This window comes from Eupeodes corollae, chromosome 3 (genome assembly GCF_945859685.1).
Source record: "Eupeodes corollae chromosome 3, idEupCoro1.1, whole genome shotgun sequence".
Lineage (NCBI taxonomy): Eukaryota > Metazoa > Arthropoda > Insecta > Diptera > Syrphidae > Eupeodes > Eupeodes corollae.
In genome coordinates, this window is record NC_079149.1 from 85546205 (window position 1) to 85564433 (window position 18229).

Genomic DNA, 18229 nt, shown 5'->3' on the forward strand with positions numbered 1-18229 from the left:
ACTACGCATTGTTTATTACTTTCCATTTACAAAAAGGATACTTTAGGAATGCATAAATCTACCTTTAATTAATTTTTATAAAGGTTAATCATTAACAAACGGTATTGAATATGAATTCCAAAATATATCTCGAAACAAATTCTACAAAATATTTCAATATACTCGTAACTCCTACACATTCCTTTGAGCGCTAAATTTGAGGATACCTCAGCGAATCATTGTTCTAACCAAACGAGCAAACAAATTTCAATAATATATCAGACCCCGAAGATGATGACGGTATACATCAGGTTATAATATTGATCTCCTTATTCTTAGTCTATATTAGATTAAATATACCCACCGACCGACATGACACTCTGCATCAGGGATGCATAAATGAAAAAGACTATAAGAGACAAGACATTTTTCAATTCTTTACAAAGTTCTAAAACGATGATGTCCAACCACTTCATTTGGCTTATATAAATAATCCAAAAATAAGGATGAACGAACATATAGATTATTATCTCTGTGACAAGAAGACAAGTATAGATCCAGATCCGAACTCACTCTATGCCAGGCGTTTTCTCATCTTGAAAATATGCACACAGGAACCATTTTGAAATTTGAATGCATTTCATACAAAAAACAAGGGGAAATAGTGTGAGACGGAGTGTGGAGCCGATGATGATGGGCGGGCGACTATCTTTAGAAGTCGTAATTTTACCCCTGATTATATGTATATATTTTGCAGCAGCGGACTATATGAACATGCGAAGGACGAGCGACCGACGACAGTAACGGTGATGGTGACGGCTACGGCGACGGCAAAGGACGAAGGACGAACGATAACTTCGACTATAGTTCAAAATGACGACCGACAAAGAGAGTATACGACATGGCATGGAAATCTCTGAAGGATTGTTGTTCGAAAACGGACCATTTTCGGAAAACTTTATACACAGAAAGATGCAGATAGTGCAAGGACCGTAAATGGCTTTTAGTATTAAAATATTTCATTAGTGCACATAATGAATACATACATACGAGTATAACTATGTATGTGTAAGTTTTAGTGTAGAAAAGGCTTTTATTTTATAAATTTATATCTACTCTCTTACATATGTTCAGTTCGCATATTTCTTCTTGGATAAATCTGCGATATTCTTGGTCTTCTATGTTCTATGCTTGGTATAGTCCTCGTCTTATAGTCGAGCTATAGTATCAGAATGATGAGGAGACTTATATGTGCATAATTAATGAAATTAAATACAAAGGATTCTTGTTGTTCTTTATTATTTTACTCTTCTTTGGGTTCGCAACCCGAAAGTGCACACAATTTAATCTACAATGAAAGTATAGTGACGCAAAAATCTATTTTCGAATCAAGGGATAGAGTTTTGTATTTTGTAGGAGGTAGAGTTAGTCGAAAATATTGAAAGACTAAGGAAATCGTTTGTCCAGTTTTTAGACTACGACGATGACGACGACTACGATGTAGATGATGATGAATAAATGATTGAACGATGATGCTGCTGCGATTGGAGAAGTGCATATCAATTGATGTATGAAATTGCATCAACAAATTTTATTAGTTCTCAAAATCAATTTGGTTTTGAAGTTAAGTAAGTTTGCATTCAAGCGTAAATGGGTTTTTCCCTTTTGCTTTTGGTTTTCATCATCACAACAATAGAATTTATAAATACATATTTTTTTTTTATCATTTTCATAATTGTTCGTAAGACGGTAAGAGTATATCATCAAGTTATATTTTATATTTTTTGCTACCAAGATTACGACGTACCATACAAGCTACGAAAAATCGCAATTTTGCAAAAAAGTTTTCGAATTATACACCGAATTCATGCGACTTTTCTATAAAATGCTCTACAACCGAAGACTTGTAAAAACATCAATTAAAGTACTAATCTTTTTGATACTAAACATCTTATTTGAAAACTCTGAAGTTCGATCTTGAACAGTGGGAAAATACAGAGTGCATATTATTTCATTCTTAAGTGAAAGCTTGTAATCTTACGAGGATGGTGTATAGAAATTAGACTATTTAGCTGAAAACTTTAAGGCAGGTAAACAACTTTTTGTGTGATTGATTAACTCATTGAACGGCAGTTTTATTAACTAAAAATTACGTGGCACAAAAGAATTAGGGGAGTTACAGTTTATATCCCAAATCCAAACTTCGAATTTGAGCAAGTACTTTTCATCACAAGAATTTCTCTTGGATTATTGAACCCAAGATCTCTTGAATGACAATGTAAAGAAGTTTTCGAATTCAGACCGTTTCACCTTTATAAGTTTTATATTTCCTCAGGATAAATTATACAACTCTTTCAAGAGATCAAAAGTTGTTCGTACGGCACTTAAGCTGCAAGAAAGAATGGTTAGGTAAACAACCAACTACAACCAACTACAACCAACAACAAACAAACAATCAAAGGTGGTACACTGAAGTCTGAAGGTTTAGAACGTCTGAAGGAACTCACTATAGATGTTAGTGAACTTTACTATAAGTATTCTGGGTCCTAGTAGGAAAATCCGATCCACACCAAAGGAGGATCGCGATCTTTAATTCCTAAAGATCAAAAGTAATTAATAGTGATTTCTTGCAAAAGCCAAAATTTTGGTTCACAATCTTGTTTTTTTGACAGTTGTTATAGAGGTAGAAATTTGTCCATACTAAATCATATCACAAGAAGATGAAGCTACAGCTTTCTTTTTTTTTCTATGGGTCGACATTTATTTTTTTTTGAAAAAGAACAAATGGACTCGTATTCGGAGTTTTTTAAATTTTAGGTATTTTAGTGACAGATTATGTGAAATTTTAACACTCATTGTATTCAAGTATTTCTTTTCTATTAAATACAAAAACATTTAAGATTTTTTAAAAATTAACGAAATCTACTTTTTGAAGTGATTTTGCTTTGGGTGCTCTAGAACTGAGGTTTTAACACGAATTTCAAGAATATAAATGTCCAAAAAAAAAGCAAAGTGGCAATTTTGTTAGACTTATGGCTAATTGAAAGAACATTATTAGAGTTCCAAATCTCTTAGTTTAATATAAATGCTTTGAATCTTGCCAACCCTACGACTAGGCAGACTGAAAACTATAGTAATAAGACTCCTGAAAATTGAGTCCGAAATAATACGTAAAAAGCCATAGAATCGAAAAAGATCACATTCTTCTGGCAAACTTTTTCATTTTCTAAGTTTTGGATCTTAATTTTTAAGTGTTTTTTGCATTTATAGAAATGCCAACAAGAAGAGAATATATTATTTTGGAAAAAAGCTACTTTTCAACACGATTTCTAACATTTTTGGGTGAAATGCACGAAGAACCCTTTAAACTATTGTTTTTCAACTATGGCATAGTTGGAACCTGTTGGAATCTTAGAATATGTCGTCTAAATTAAATAGTAAGCCCATATCTTGCTGGACAAGTGTTCTTAAATAATGTAATAATAGAATAAAAAGTAAGATTAGGATACAAATTATGTTATTTAAATTTTGTCGGCCTACTTTAAAGAACATTAAAGATAATTTTTAAGCGATGCTCAAAAACTCATCTTTACGTAAAGTATTTGACACTCTCCGTGATTAAAAATCTGTTCCCGCTCTTGTTAACTGGAGGTAGAAAGTTTTTGATCCAAGCCGACTAAATGCTATAGCTTTTTTTTTTTTAAATAAACCCATACATGAAAACATCAACATTATAAACCATTTCTAACACATTCAATTTGTTATATGGGCCCCATTAAAAGTTAAGAAATTGAAGTACCTACATAAAGAAAGACAACTTCTCCCCACCAATTCAAAATCTTAAAAAGTTAATGTATTTCTCACGTTTCCTCACGAAAGCTTGAAAGAAGAAAAGCCAAACAAAAAACAACTAAAATAAAACGAATTTCTTATTGCATACGAAATGTGTGCATGTCTGATGGGAAAAATAGCTCATACCATCCTTAAAATGGACATTCCAATTTCAATATTGGAATAATAAAATATTTTTCCATTTCCACCCATTGTTCTCCCCACGTCGCGTCGCATCCTCCCTTACAAAATAAAGAAAAGAAAAAAGTAGTTAACGATTACGAGCAACTATCGAAGGCATTAAGCACACCCTTAAAATCTACATAATACTTTGAATAATATTTATTTTTGGTTATTGGCGATGAGGCGGGAAATAATACTTACGAATATAACATGTCGATTTGCGTTCTCGACCCGCATTAATTTGTTTTTATTTTGTATCCTTTCTCGTACATGTATCATAAAAAAGCCGGGAAGCTTTTCTGCATGCGATTTCAATACGTTTATCAATAATTCTCTCGTATACCTTTACGTACGTCAAAAGGATAAAATAGAAACAAAAAATACAACCAAGAAGAGACTAGCCCTTTAAGGACCTAATTTCTGATAGGGATTCGCATTTGTATTGCCATTACGTGCCGAGTTTTCTTAGCAGGATAATAGAAACAAAACAAACACACCTTTAATTTTTGAAAAACGAAAAAAAAAAACAATAGTCTAAATCGAATATCATTATGTTCGATAAAATCTTATTATATAATAAGGAAGGAGGAGTGCAGTGAGTGGAGAAAGTGCCAAATACCAGTGTTGGACTATTTTTAGTTGTTATTTTGTTTTTGTGTCGATTTGCACACCCAGAAAAATAGAAATTATTGAATAAAAATCAATTTGATTAAGATAGTATAATTTAATTATGACAAAATATTGCGTGTGTAAATAGTTAACATTCATGGGGTGGGGAGGAATAATATGGAAAAAGGATAACCCTATTATGCATGGAGAGAAGAATAGGCTCTAAATACTAACATTTTGTCCACAATCCACATTAGTTATTTTTAGAAATATTTTTTTTTCCAAAAAGGGGGTTTTGTTTGTTAATAAATTTTTTTTTTCTTTTTTGGAAATTGATTCCAAATCAAAAGTTCAAAGAGAGCCTAAGATGCGACCCACACTGATGTTTTTTTTAAAGTTTTAGAAGGTAGGTATGTCACAAGCTGCGTGACACTATTAGAGCTGAAAAACGCCGTTTTGGAGTTAAAATTGACAAAATTAGCGATTTTAGAGCCATTTCGCCGTATTCAGAAAGGAAACAAGGTCTTTCATTTTCTTCCTGGAAAGCTCAATATGACCTTTAAGGAATGCTCTTTCGAAGCTCTACATTCTAAAACTGGCAAGGACAGGACATTTATAGAGAAAGTAAATCACAGTTTCCCTTTCATTTTGGTCCCCGCAGCTACAGCAGTGAGTATTAAGAAATACACTGGCGCAATCAGGGAGCCGGAAACACTTAGACATTTAAGGACTCAGAGAAGATCTCGGACCCAACTCCAAACTTTCCGTCAGTAACGTTTGATTTGAGTGTTTTGCATGCTTCTCTGATTGCTAGTAATTGCGCTTGAAATACACTGGCACAATCAGGTAACCGAAATGACTAAGGTACATTTAAAGACTCAGAGAAGAGTCCCGACAAAATTCCACACTTCATCTTTGACATAGTGGTATCGAAGTCTTTCGTAACCATGCCATCGCTCCAATTCTTTCTGGTAGGAAAGATGACTTTAAATTCTTTGTTGAGGTTCAAGGCAGGGGTGCAGTAGTCGGAATCATTCAGCTGGAATCACTTCCTTAATGTTGCCATGTCCACAGGATCTGGAAAACCAACAGTTTGATTTATTCAAGCCTTACCTTACTCTACACGATAAACAATCAGTAGAGAATTAGGGCCTAGTGACTTACAACTCTCAACCATTCCTGTGTGCGATTAATTGCAGGGATGGAAGGGACCTACAGCTTGTATGCCGAATCCGAACGGCTAATTTGAAAAAGCACTTTTTCATGAAAAGAAATACTCTTGGAGAATTTGTCAATTCCTCTCAAGAGGCAGTATCCGTCAATACAACTTTAGGTGGCACAGGCAATAATCGAATCTAAGACCTCTGCCATGGCAGTCCAACGCACTAACCACGGATACTATTCTACACGTTACTAAATATTTAATTTGTAGGTCTACTGGTAGGAGGTGCAGAATAACATTTAGGGCTTTTGTTGGGAACGATTCAATTGCCCCTTTAATGCCGGCACTAGCTATTCTTTGAACCACCTTTAGTTCCTCGATATTGTATTTCTGTTAAGCGCAGGACACCACACAATCGGCTGTGTGCGTCCACAAAATCATCAAGCCCCCGCTTTTTACTAAAAGGAAAAGCATGTCTTCTTAACTCGTTCTTCAATGTTTCCTAGATATTTCGCGCTTGAGGATAAAGACAGGATCTGACCGTTCAGACGAGGTATAGGGTAAAGGCAGGTATTTTAGTGTTGGTCGTAAAGAGCATCCGTTCAGTTTTCCTCTGATTAACTCTTAGTCCACTGCATGTGGCCCAGCTGCTAACTTTCTTCAGAGCTATCTCCTTAACTTCGCCAATCACGGTGACCACACCAGTAAAACCAATTAATCAGCATAAGCTACCGTCTTTATTCCACACTTTTTTAACTTTATGAGGATTTTATTAATGACTAAAGAGCGTTGAGAAAAGACCGACCTGGAGTGTTCCTGTATTCATGTTTGGAAGAGATTGTGTTACCTAACTTCTTCACTTTTATCACGTCTATCTACGTCTGCACAACCTCATGCAGGACCGTCTCCTAGACTTGCCTTTGAGATATGTGTCCTGAGATTCTTCTACGAGAATGTCCTTGATGTGGCTTATTTTTAAAATGCAATAGTAAACAAACCACCCATAACTTAAACATTGAAACATTAAGAAATGTCAAAATTTTAAATGCGATAACTTCGACTGATTGCAAAACTTCTTTAATTTTTAACAACAATGCAGAATACATTCATCGGGGGGAATTTTTCTTGAATTTTCAATAATCACTATTCTGCTATTCATTCGAAGTGAAACTATGTATGTCGGTAACGTCGGTAATACTGCGCGGTATTCTTCAGATCCGCATAAGAAATGCAGCGGATTTTTCATTTGATGTCTGGTTGGTTAATTGTTGTTAGCAAAATGCAAGTTAAAATTAATGTATTGTTTAATTTAGAATGTTTTCATAATAAATAAAAGAATATTAACATTTTTAGAGGAAGAACGACACGCAAGGAACAATTGCAACAATTATTTCTGTAATGAAATAAAATACAGATATTGCAAAAAATAATGCGAAACGACAACCCGAAGACATCCGAGAATTTTGGAATAGCCAGAGAGACAGACTCCACCTCCTGAGATCACAAATGAAAGACGTGGCTGAGTTTTTTTGACTTTCTAACATTGCTCCAAAGCTCTCTGTTTGAGGATTTTCTTATTTCTTTTTACAATTGGAATACAAATTACACGAATTAAACAATTGGATTTATTAAACTTAATTTTTTTATGAATCAAAACAATGTATCCAACATTCTCAAGATTGTAACCTGAAAAGCGATGTGAATGTCACATCGGTTAAGGATAATGTAGTTCACCCGATGGATAGCAGAATGCAAAGGCAAAGTGAAAGGGAATCGAACGGGAGAACGAATAGGGCTCTAACACTAAAAAACAAACAAATATTTCGCAACTAGATATACATCTTCAAATTGAACCAGCAACATTTTATACACGATATTTTAATTTAAAATAATTTATCTTGAGTTGAAATTTTCCAAAAATTTGAATTTATGTACGTTTTTAATGAAACCCAAAACCTATAAGAAATAGAAAAAATAAATTTCATATCCAATTTAATCTCTTAAATTGGAAATGTTTATTATCTTTTTCCTTCTACCCTTTGGACACCACCACCATAACTTAATCTTGAAAAGTTTATTTTTTTTATTGCCCGAAAATTGCCCTTTTCGTCCACAATTTATATGTACAACTATCAAATAAAATGTTTTATTATAGTTCTTTGATTTAATTTGTTGACATTTTCCGCTGATTCTTCAAACCGTGATGTACAAGATATAAAAATTCATACATACATAAGTAACAAACGTGTTATTTTTCTTGTTCTAATTTTTCATATTTTACGACAGTTTTTCGCATCTTGAAACATCATATAAATTGATTTGAAACGCAAAAAGGAAATTGACTGGCCGTTTGACCATATTTTCTCTAAGTTAGCATTTATCATTTTCTAAGATTGTTTATATTATGTATGTCACATCAAGATATCGAAATCTCCAAATATGTACATACATAACGTATATATGTATTATATGAATACATCTTGTGTTTAAATGTAGAGGCCGAGATGTAATATATCAAGGGTCGGGTATACATTTGAATAAGTACATTTTATTGCTTTTGCTGATAAAGTTTCACATCATATATACATTCGAAAAGTGTCTACATTGGAATACTTACGTTGGAAACTATTCCAAAAACTAGATTTTAGTTTGTTTTGCATCTTTTTAAAATAAAAAAAAAACTACAGTAAAACTATTGAACAATGGTAAGTTACGAAATGTTGCACGAAAGTTTTTCCCAACGTCAGAAAAGTTGAAACCGCCAAAAACGTTGCTGATACGTATTTTGAATATAGGATTTTCTTATAATAGATTTCATTTTGAGTAGAAAGCTATTTGAGAAGCGGTCATTCTTTTAAGTACCAACTTAATTCCATTATTAAAATTTTAAAGATTTAGGGTCCGGCAAAAAGATCTCCCATATTTTAAAAGTGAACGCCGTGAAGTGTGTGCTGTGGCTCCATCTTGTTGGAACCAGACTTCTTTGTGGTTCCTAGTAAACTGATTTAAGTTTGGTTGGAGGAAGGTCTCAATCATGTGACAAAAGCGATCCGAATTAACCTTAACTTTTTGCCCATTTTCTTCGAAAAAATACGGAAATACGGATATATTCCTCTACGAGAAATGCGCGATGCTCACCGCGCCACGCCATTATGATTACTACAAACGGCACGTAGAGCTCTTTCTTTCTTTACTACTCGTAGCTTTAAATATAAACGTTTCAAAATACGGGAGGTTTTTTGCCGGCAAATTTATCAAATAAAATTTAATGAAACGGATGTATGGTGATTGGTGGTGCACGCGTAGCCTTGGCGGGATAAGTTTTCTGTTTTTAATGTCTTACTTTATTCTTTCCAATAAACATCCATCGATTTCAATACTCGTTTTTTGAAAAGTAATATAAAGTAAGCATCATTTGTTTAATGATTATCTTTGAATATTATGAATGTATATTAAGTAAAAATATAAACAAACACCGGTATAGAAAAAAAGCGTTTGTTTTAATGATGCACAGAATGCAAAGGATTGAGATGTTCTAAATTCCAATTTCTTTGTATGATCTTGTATGATGATTTTTTTTAACCAGTCTTTATTTTTTGACTCTATCTTAAATTTTGAAAAACCTTGAATGGAACTCCTTTAAGGTATTGAATAATTCGTTTAAGAGTTTAAATTGTGAGTACCGATTCCGAATTTAAACTCCGAATTTAGACATGCATTATTTGCTCAAATTCAGAAATATCCATTTTCAACCTTATGATTTTTTAAAAATATATTTCAAAAGCTTGGTGTTATAGTCTTAAGAATACGAATTCGTAATAAGATTCAAAATTGCTTTTACATCATTTTACGTTTTTCTGTTAAGCATCTTTTAAAGACAAATGCTTCAGCGTTCTTTTTGGATCAATGTATAATAAGTATAGATTTACAACTAATTGAAGTAAGGGAGTTTGAATTTATGTAACCTCAAGCGGCCTAATATACATTTTTTCAAATTTTGAATGGTTATACAAATCACCGGTGGACAAGGTTTCCTAACTGGCATTTACATAGCATTTTTTGACTTCATTATTAATTTTTCAAAGTCAAGTTTTTGAGATGTAGCTTTTAAAAATTTGAAAAACACTTATATAAAGCTTTTTAAGGCTATCTAAATTAATGAAATTACTTTTTTCAATAAAATCCGTGATGGTTTTCCAAACCTACACTAATTCTTTTTTAATATTCAGTTCAAATATTTATTATTTCATATAATATTCCAAAAGAAAGTTCAAAACCTGTCAGATTTGACCTGTCTTGCAATATTATAAAAGAAACGCTAAATCATTTTTTGGCAAAATGGTTTTCATCAGAAAAAGGCAAAACAGTGTAAAAGTAAGATAGCGTCTTGTGACGAATCTGTTGTCTTAACAATTATATTACATTAAGTTTTTGGAATATATTAAAAAATAAAAAAATAATGTTGAAATCGAGTATTTTTAAAACCTGAGTAAATAGTTAAAATTAGAGTTTGGATTCGAAATTAGCACTTAATTTCCAGAAATTAAAATGCTTTAAATTTTATATAAAAGAGAAAGATTTTTACTTTTCAAAATCATCATACAATTTATTGTTAAGAAATATTTTGAGTTTTAACACTTTTAAAGGGACATATTAAAAAAAGAACTGATGTGATAGAAAAATTTAAAGACGAGATTCTAATTGAGGACATCTTAATCCTTTAAGTATTCTTGTGTATGTGCAACCGAAAAAAAACGTAAATTTGTCCTGACGTGATGTATTGATTTTGAAGTAGGATCGAACTAAAGGCATCAGTGTACCTTCAACGACCAATGCATCTTCATTACTATTGTATTTTTATCACTGGTATATCAGACAAAATTTGTCCGTTTTCTCGACGCAAATACCTCACTGTACGTCGTTCGTCTAGATAATTCATACTGGTTTGTTTTAATTCCTCCCTTTTAACCCTCTTCTTTTTTTGTTTCCCTCTGTATACTTTATGTGGGATCAATGAAAGGAATCTTTGCCAGAACTTTGCCCACTCTCTCTGGATTTTATATCTGCGATTCGCCCAAAAACCCTCCGTTAACGCCACAATACTTTGCCATTAAATTCATCGAAAATTTAATAGTTTCCTCTGATATTGTGTTTTGCGTTTTAACGTCAGGACCTGCCTGCCTTGCCCAGCCCACTCTTTACTATACCCTACATCCGCATCCCCTCAGTTCAGTTCCATGCATCAGTCTCTATGGGGCTCTCCTCCAAGTACTGCTTTTATTTTGTATTATTTTGGCATGTATAGAAAAAAGATTTACGGCAAAAGTTTTAACGATTTCGGAGGATCTTTATTATGTTTCATGTACACACTATACTATAGCATATTAGTAAATACATATATAAATGTACAATGTACATGCAGGGACCAGCGAATTAGGATTTTATATTACTTCACTTGTTTTATTTTTATTTTGTTCTGTTTTTCTTTTTTTTTCGTCCTTCGTCCTTCGTCGTTTGTTTGTTAGTTTGCGCCGGTGTTTTATAGCTATTTTTTTTTTTTTTTTGAAAAACACACTTTTACTAAAACTACAGATTTTTTTGTATATGCAGGTTACATTTGAAACCAGTGGAACATAAATTATTGCCGAGAGTACATTTTATTGTTTTACATTATAATTACAATAGATGTTATATTGCAAAGTGAAACGTCAATTTTATGAGTGTTTCTTTTTTGCGTTTCTTTGTTTACGGATTTCATTTTTAGGCGAGGTTTGGTTAGTGAAAAAACAAAATTCCAACCCTTACTAACGTTCAGCAGCAATGAGTGTAAATAAAGTGATTCAAAATGCTTCAAAAGTAAGGAAAACCATTGAATTTGACAGTGGAAATATGGGCTTAAGACAATGCACGTATTTGAAGCTTAGAAAAAAACGAAAGGTATTCAATATTGTTTATTTTGAATCTAAATAAGTAAAATCTATTTTCTAGTAATTTTAATCCAACTTTCGAACCAACCTTTATTGCAAGGTTTTAAAAATATTACTTAAATTAAAATTAAATAAAAATCAATTACAAGGATTTTTTAAGCTATCTTAACTCATGAAATGCATAGCAAATGTGCTAAAACTATTTTTAACATAAAAACGGAGAACTTTTGTTGTTAAACTAAGAACTCGTCTAAACAATTCTTTCATATCGAGTTTTTAAAAAAACATACTCATACAAAAAATGTAAAAAGAGGCTGGGATGCAACCTACATTGAACTTCCTATCCCCTCTGTCGATCTGTCTTGCTTAAAACTTTTACAAAATATTCATAACAATATTTTGTGTGAGATAAATAATTTTAATTGTTTCTGTAGGTTTGTGTGTTTCATTAAAAAAGTTGTCACTTAAATTATTCTAAAAAATTAACTAAAATAAATATAAAACCTAGCATTGAACTGCCTTTAGCAACTAAAAAATCTATATGCTTTACAAAGTCAAGTTTTTTGTCAAAAATCACACCCATATAAAGGTTATAACGGACTATGGCATTTTATAGATAAAATTAATTGGACAACGGTTTCGAGAAAACGTTAGGCTTTGGTATTTGGAAATGTTCAAATGTAAACAGTTAGCTAAACACCAGTCCTATAAAAGATCAAGATCTTGTTGCAAAAGATGGTAATCATGTTCAGATTTTATACAACGAAATTCCTTAAGATCCTGTGCGTACATCAAGCACTTTGAATTTAAAAACATATCAGGAATGTCGTTTATAAACAACAAAAAAAGAAGAGGACCAAACTCTCTGCGGGACACCCGACGTAACATATACCGGTGCCTTTACTACTTTATTTATCTTCATAAGTAAAGCATCTGTCAAAAGCTTTAGAAAAGTCAGTATAGACAACATTATACTGATAACCCGCATTCAAGAATAAATTACTAAAAATATTGAGGTTAGTTGCATTGGATCTTGGACCAGCTGCAAATCCATTTTGAAATCACTGTTTTGAGGAAAGGAGTTAATTTGTCATAGACTAAATTTTTCAAAAAATTTGGGAATCTTAGCAATTCTACAAATTGGACGATAGTTCGAAACATCTTGTCTACCACCTGATTTGTAAATAGGTGTGATTGTTGAACGTTTCCAAGTATTTAGAAACTCGCCATTTGCAATATCACGTCCCATAACATCAACCTTAAGCTTAGACAACGGTAACTCAATCTCAGAAGTGGAAAAACTAAAACTGCCTATGTTAATAGGAGTATTTGAAGAGTTTATGTTTGTAGCATTAGGTATATTAGGACAACTGTCTTAATAAACCGACTAAAAATGTTTAGCAAACAAGTTACATACAACAGAGATGTCAGATGATGTAATGCCGTCATGGCGCATACGGTTGGGAATGCCATTTGATTGTTTTTTATTACGAGTATTTATAAACCTTCAAAAACTTTTGCTATTTGTTTTTAAATCACACTTAACACAAAGCAAATATTGGTTGTATAGAAATGTATTTAAAGTATCGAATTTTTTTTACAATTTACAATCATTATTAGACTTGCGAATTTGCTTGTAAACCTTATTTTTTAAGTTATCAAGATTTTATTTCTATTTTTGTTAATGAGGTTTTAAGTCGAAACCCAATTTTTAAAAATTGCAGTAGCATTTCTTAAAAGTTTTTATTTCTTATATGAACAAAATTTAGCACAGAACGGAATTTTTTGAAGTCAATTCACGTGTTATCTAGAATCGAACAACAATGTTTACCAAATATCCAAAATATTTTTTGCCGATTTTGATTTGTACGGAAAAACTGATACAATTTTTTCAACAATTTATTGAACGTCGAAAATATTATCTTCTATACGTTGGAATTTGTTTAAAAGCAGTATCTTTAATTTTTGAAAAGATATTTGAGCCGAAAATAATCTTAAGCAACTTTTAGAAATGATTTATTTGTGTTAGGTTTTTTTTGTCAAAAACTGTCAGTTCTATTTGTATCAAATTTGTTCAGTTGTGTTATTTATAAAATTAAAAAATACTTAGATTCTAGGGACCTTGAAACGTCAAGAAATTTCAAAATTTTCAATTCGAGTGCCAACTCGAAACTTCCTATACGAATAGGAAGTTAAAAATAACATTGAACACGGGTGTTTGTAAAACTTGAAACGTAAGTTAGACAAAAGTTTGGTTTCGCAATCAGTACTTAAAATTAACTCCAAAACGTATTTTTTAAAACAATGAAAGTATTCCAGTAAGAATTCCACTTGAGTCTCTTGCACGAATTCGAAAGAGGATTCTAAAAACGATTGGGGACCATTTTCTAACTGAAATCTATACACAACTCTGGAACATCGCTGAAAAGTTTCCCACCTGTCATTCTTGTACCGTTATTTTCATAAGTGAAATATCCAGTTGCATTTTTACCCTTTACTAATTTAACCAAAATACACATATACTTTTTGGAATGCACATCAGTTTAGTTTCGAGCTCAATTTCCGACGTATTGCAGGAAAAGAGATTAGTTTTTTAACCGCACTACACGAATATGGAATGGTTTCCAGAAACTCAAAACAAATGTGAGTCGATATCTTCTTTTCAATCCTATTCCCCTATCCTAATTCGTCATACTGAGTTTGGTCATCGTAAGAGTATTCATATAGCTCCTTGAGTGCAAAAAAATAACCAAACAAACATTTTCGAGAAAGGCAAAGAATGATATTTTGATGTATTAGTTTAGTTTTGGAAAATGAAAAGTTGACAAATTTAAAAATACTTAATAGAAAAATTAAAAACAGCTTTTTTCTAATAACATTTTAATAATGTTAAATTTAAAATACTAGCAGACCCGGCTACGCGTTGCTTTAACATTTAACAAAAAAAATACTCTAATTATCTGTAATTGTAAAAGCTCACTGTTCCTGTTTGATGAAACGACAAACGGTGTGAATGGTTTTTGGTCAATCGTTTCTTCCTGCTCGTGAACAGCATAAAATTGCCCAAGGGAGAAACACAGATTTTCTAAGTCTAAGCCGCAAATACACATTGTTTGGCCTTGAATTTTGTTTTATAGCCAAAGCAAAAGCAAAACGAATCTGAATTCTGGTATCATAGGAATACGTGGCAATGGTCACAAAACGATTTCTTTTGTCAAAATATTTGCTTCAAAAACGTTTCTAGTGATTTTTTTAATTACGAAACGTGATTACGGTTGCCTTTTTTAGGAGGGTTCAAATTAGAGGTAGCATAACAGGCTTTTGAAAAAGTGAAAATAAAATTAATTAATTTGATTTACTCTATTATTAGGTTTGCAGATTGATAGCGAAACATAAATCAATAAACGCCTACAACCCATGAAAATGAACTCAAAAATAATACAAAAAAGCGAGGTTAGTAGTTTATTGATCCAAAATTGAATTAAAACGTGGCGCCATATAGTTTTTACAATTAATATAACAACAATCGACATAGGTAATTTTATTACCTATTTATTAATTATTGTTAATTAATAAATATTGCGACCATTATCGAAATATAAACAGTCATATCTCTTAAATTGGTTAAAAGTTCAACCTGAAAACAAATATCTGGTCACTGGTTTATATGTATTAAGGTTTTAATTTTTCAAATTTTAATCTTTAGATTGATTGCATGGAAATTCCATTTTACTTCTCTCAAAACTGCAAACATTTTTTTTTGTATTGTTCATAGTTCATACTTCCTACAGACCTACACGTGCCTTAGTGAATGTTTATGCTGGGCACATGTCCCAGTATTATTAATCCATTACGCATATGTCATCGTCCGATATTAATGTACCTACATACATACATATGTATGTGAAATGTGGGTTTGTTCTTCCTCAACAACTCTACTCTTTTCCTTAATATTGACCAAGGATTCACTTTGCAGAATGTGAATTAAAGAAAAAAGGATGTTATCACACAAAGAAATACATATATTACGTATAAAATGAAAAGCTGATCGGAAGAAAGTTCAAATTTTAGTTTTTTTTTTGTTAATCCTGTAGGCGCGTGTTTACTTCTCTTTTAGACTTTTCTTTTATTTTATAAATGTCCTTTCTACTTCCCAAGTGGCCAAAAACTTTGCAAACATTACTTTTGGCTGTTTTGTGTGTGTAGAGTAGGTTCTTCTTTAAAGCTCACAGAGAAACCAAGACAAGAAAATGTTATATATCAAGCACATTTTCTAAAGTATAAAAAGAAAGGACACATGGTGAGCAAAACGAAATAAAAACAAAAAAAAAGATTGAAACAAACATAAGGACACTCTAGCATACGGGATGATGTTATATCCGGCTTTGGTCCATACTTTTTGATAGGTGGGAGGACTTAAAATTGACGGCAGGAGGACATCGTTCTTCTTATCTCTTCAACTCAAAGCTATAGATATAGCTTTAGTCCTATTTTTATATATATGCCTTTCTAATATATGAAATGAGAAAAGTTTATGTCCTGGTTTTCTTTTCTTTCAAAGTTTTTATTTTTTTGCTTCGTTCCTTATTCTCAATTTTGTGTTTTTCTTGAATCCTTTCTTTTATTTTTTTACTGTTATTATTTTGAAGTTGAAAAATCGAAGTGTGCAAAGTCCACCTTAAAAAAGAAAGTACAAAAAAAAGAAAAAAACCGTGTCCCAAAAAAAGGAAATGCCGTACATAACTGTTTATGAACAGGACGAAAAAAATAAATGTTTTTTACAACACTTCAATGATGTGTTTGCTGACGCTTTTATTGGTCTGCTTGCTAAGGGTCTTCAAAACGAAAAGCATAAGAAAAACACTGTTTATATGTAGGTACAGATATATCTACATACGGGTATGGTATTTCTTGTATATTTATATCTATAACTTCAAGTCTTTGAGAAGAGAACAAATAGAAGGACAACGATGAAAAGAATAATGGAAATGTCGGTCGGTTGGAAGGCATCTTTTTTTGGACAGATTCGGATTTATCATGAACAAGTTATACAGTAAGCGACATTTTTAAAGATGTACCTTCAATATGTTGTAGACATTTTATTTCATTTCGAGTTTCAAGCCATTGTGGTGGAAAAGAAATGGAAACATAGAAGTTTGTAGGGAATATCCTTTGGGTTTAGCAAGGCGATTTCTTTAACATCACTATGGAAAGAATTGAAAGAAACCAAAGCATTGCGACGAAAGCGTAAGAGATGTCGTCAAAAAAGAAAATTGAACAAAGACTTCTTGCACAAAATATTACCATGGACAGCTTTAACTTTGAGATAGTTAAGGACTACTTTGTTTACCACTATAAATGCAGACAGCGACACTAGCGCAAAAATCAAACGAATCGCTTATATTGACCACTAAGGAGGTTTTAGTACACCAGGTTGAGAAATTGTCGAGATCTGTTTGGAGGTGAAATACGTCTTCTTGAGCTGCTATGATTTTGAAAATTTCGTATCATCAGTACCTGACAATGTTAAATGTACAATGGTCAATTGTAAGGATTCTTATCTGGCTGTAATTTACAAAGCCTTCATTCGTCCAAAAATTGAGTAAAACTAACAAATTTGGTCAGGTACCCCTTAAACAAATTTAAGTCTTTTAGATAGCATCTATAAAAGAGCTTTGAAAATGATAGGCGATGGAATCATTTTACAAACATTGTTCTGTCGACTTAGCCAGTTGCTATCCACCCCATAAACAATACAACCGCAATATTCACACTTCCAGGAATGCTCATCTTTTTAACCTTAAGATCAATTCCGGACAAACTGGTAAGTATAGAGATCTTTTTTTATAACTCATTGAGAATGTGGAATGCTTTACCGAAACTTGTTTTCCCTCCCATTGTAATATTCAAAATTTTAAGACCAATATGCGACGATATCTCCTTTTAAATCCTTCCCTATTTTTCATTCACTAATACTGCGTTTAACCGTAAACATGTTAAGGTTATTAATAACTCTTTGATAAATACGAGAGGACCTAAATGACAACCTTGGGGGACACCAAAAGGAGCTAGAATAGAATTGGAACGTGCAGATCTAAATTTACGGTTCTCAAGGTAAAAAGCAATATTTTTCAGGAGAAGAAATTTTGTCAAAAGCTTTGCCGAAATCAGTGGAGGCCATATGGACTTTCGTTTCCTGTTTTCTTATAGTGAATGAAACGAACTCTAGAAGGCTTGTGGTGATAGCTATATTCAAATTCTGTAGTGCAAGAGAAGTTGAGGAGTTCATATAGAATGCTTTAAAACATTTCTGGGATATGAGAAAGTCTGTTTCAGTCCCTTCTCGAGTTATAAAAGATGCTTTTCCTATTTAAGGGAATGTTCCTTGAGCTAAGAATTAATGACAAACTTAAGATATTTTCAAAATATAATGCAAAGTAATAAGCTATCGTTATATTATCATTGGAAGTTTTATCACTTAAGGACAAGGACGGTGGAGAAAGGAGGTGATACCAATTGGCCAGCATGATATTGTGAT

The 18229-nt window shown here is 32.3% G+C and overlaps 1 protein-coding gene across 1 annotated transcript in view; it reads right to left on the minus strand.

Moving 5' to 3' along the window:
• The window catches only part of LOC129948776 (protein abrupt), a 150192-nt gene that overhangs the window by 18587 nt on the left and 113376 nt on the right, over positions 1–18229 (minus strand). The window lies entirely within an intron of this gene.